Raw genomic sequence first — 3,314 nt, forward strand, 5'->3', positions numbered from 1 at the left:
CGACCCACCATCCCTCCGCCGTTTCACCGTTCGCCCATCCAAACTTGCGGTGAAACAGCAGCTCCCATCTGCTCCTGTGCTCCAATCCGAATAACATAAAACGAATATTTTTTTCGTTCCAACCTATCCAGACAGTGAAAGTTTCATTCAGGCAAGGATAAGAGAAGGTCCATTCTGTATATACAGGTGATGAGCTGGGCTCTGTGTTCAGGATGAGGGTCACTTGTGATTTTCATTCCATTAGTCTGAGAACGTGTGATCAGGAGGGCAAAACTTTCCCTATTGTTCTCTCCTCTTATCATTATGGTAAATGTCAGGCTCAATGCGGCAGGAATAGTTCAAATGAGTGAGCGATAGAAGGAAGATCAAAATGTGTCGGCTAAGCTCTGAATTTTATTCCCACAATTGGCTGATTTCTCACATATTCTCGTTTGAAACGGTTATCTTTCTTTTTTCTACCGTTGTTTCTTTCTTTCTTCCCTCAGGCTCTCCTTCTCCGCTCTCACTGACTCGCTAGCACCGGTTCTCCCGATTTTATTTGTTGTCCTCTTGCACTGTTTCCCCTCAGGCTCGCACGCTTTTCTCAGACTTGCATTGCCTGGGCGCCTTTCTCCATCTCAGGACGACCCATAGCGCTTTAGAAACAATGAAAGCCCACGGACAACCTCAGGATGCTCCAGTTCTCCAGCTTCAACCCTAACCACATTAATGAAGCCATCACCTATGGACAAGCCCTGCAAATACACAGGATCTGCTCAGCCGAGGAGGAACGTGATGGACACCTACAGACGCTGAAAGACGCCCTCGTAAGAGCAGGATATGACGCTCGACTCGTCGATTGACAGTTCCGACAGGCCACAGCAAAAAATAGCACAGAACTCCTCAGAAGACAAACATGGGACACAACCAACAGAGTACCCTTCGTCGTCCAGTACTTCCCCAGAGCGGAGAAACTATGCCATGCACTTTGCAGCCTTCACCATGTCATCGATGACGATGAACACCTCGCTAAGTCCATCCCCACGCCTGCACTACTCACCTTCAAACAGCCACCTAAACTCAAACAGACCATCGTTCGCAGCAAATTACCCAGCTTTCAGGAGAACAGCGACCAAGACACCACACAACACTGCCACAGCAAACTCTGCAAGACATGCCAGAGCATCAACACAGATAACATCATCACATGTGAGGACACCACCCACCAGGTACATGGTACATACTCATGTGACTCGGCCAACATTGTCTACCTCATACGTTGCAGTAAAGGTTGCCCCGGTGCATGGTACATCGGCCAGACCATGCAGACACTGCGACAACGGATGGATGGACACCACGCAACAATCACCAGGCAGGAGTGTTTCCTACCAGTCGGGGAACACTTCAGCAGTCAAGGACATTCAGCCTCCGATCTTCGGGTAAGCATTCTCCAAGGCAGCCTTCGAGACACATGACAATGCAAAATCCTAGAGCAGAAACTGATAGACAAGTTCTGCACTCATGAGGACGGCCTCAACCGGGATCTTGGGTTCATCTTACGCTACATGTAACTCCACCTGACATAGGGTCATCCAGACTCGAGTCGCCATTGATTTGTCCTCTCTACACAGGTGCGGCTGGACCTGCTGTGATTTCTAGCAAAAAACAATGTTTATTTGTCTGTTTTTTGTTTTCCTTACAGACCCCAGCATCTGCAACATTTGACCCCTTGTGACCCCACCACATTGTTCTTTGATGTAATGTTTTCCTGACTGACCTGTTTGGACACCATTCACACCTTTGATTGCTGTGATTATCTCTCTGCCGAGGTGTGATAAATGGCAGTTAGAAAGATTACCTGTAATCATCTAGCATTATTCTCTGACTATATAAGCTGAGCCTTTATGCATCTCTCCACTTCACCTGATGAAGGATCAGCGCTCCGAAAGCTTGTGATTTCAAATAAAACTGTTGGACTATAACCTGGTGTTGTGTGACTTCTTACATATATTCAAGAAGGAGTTGGATATATTGCTTAAGGCTAAAGGGATCAAGGGTATTGGGGAGAAAGCAGGGACAGGGTACTGAATTTGGATGATCAACCATGATCACATTGAATGCCGGAGCAGGCTCGAGGGGCCGAATGGCCTACTCCTGCTCCTTTCTTCTATGTTTCTATGTTTATCGCTTTCACTTCTGATCATTATTTGCAATGCAATATGACATTGCAATTGCACCTCACTTCACATTGTAGCTGTCATTTGCAATTCAATTGCACATTGGAATTGAATATCACTGCAACATAATCGTAATTTGCAATGCAATAGCACATTGCAATGGAATATCAATTTGCAGTATAATTGACATTTGTAATGCAGTAGCACATTGCAATGTAGTATCACTTTGCAATATAACCGTCACTTGCAATGAAATAGGACTTTGCAAGGGAATATCACTTTGTAGTATGATCGTCATTTGCAATGCAATAGAACATGGCAATGGAATATCACTTTGCAATATAAAAGTCATTTGCAATGCAATCAAACATTGCAATGGAACATAACTTTTCAATGTAATAGTCATTGCAATGCAGTGGAACTTTGCAAAGGAATATCACTTTGCTATATAATAGCAATTTGCAATGTAATTTAAAAATAAAATGGAATATCGCTTTGCCTCCTGACCATCATTACAGTGCAATAGGACTTGGCAATTGAACCTCATTTTGCATTGTAGCAGACATTTGCAATGCAAATGCTCATTGACATGGAATATCACTTTGCAAAATAATAGTAATTTGCAATACAATAGAACATTGCAATGGAATATCACTTTGCAATATGACAGTCGTTTGCAATGCAAATTGATCGTCATTTGCAACAATGCAATGGAATATCACGTTCCAATATAATTGACATTTGCAATGCAATAGAAAATTGCAAGGAGTATCACTTTGCAATATAATCGTAATTTGCAATTCAAAAGAACTTTGGAATGAAATATCACTTTGCAATATAATAGTCATGGCAAAGCAATGGAACATAGCAACAGAATATTACTTTGTAATATACTAGTAACTGCAATGCAATGGAACATTGCACTGGAAAATCAGTTGGCATTATAATCGTCATTTGCAATGCAATAGAACATTGCAATGGAATATCGCTTTCTAATAAATCGTCATTTGCAATGCAATAGAACATTGCAGTGGAATATCACTTTGCAATATAATCGTCATTTGCAATGCAATAGCATATTGCAATGGAATATCACTTAGCAGTATAATAGTCATTTGTAATGAAGTATGACATTGCAATGGATTATTAACTTGCAAC

General features: G+C 42.3%; 1 pseudogene; it reads left to right on the forward strand.

Moving 5' to 3' along the window:
* The first annotated feature begins 659 nt into the window (after window positions 1–659).
* On the forward strand, window positions 660–1,550 carry LOC147087111 (uncharacterized; annotated as a pseudogene).
* Window positions 1,551–3,314: the final 1,764 nt, after the last annotated feature.

This window comes from Somniosus microcephalus, unplaced genomic scaffold, assembly GCF_052327205.1.
Source record: "Somniosus microcephalus isolate GS21.2 unplaced genomic scaffold, FLI_Smic_1.0 unresolved_chr6, whole genome shotgun sequence".
NCBI classification, from domain to species: Eukaryota; Metazoa; Chordata; class Chondrichthyes; order Squaliformes; family Somniosidae; genus Somniosus; species Somniosus microcephalus.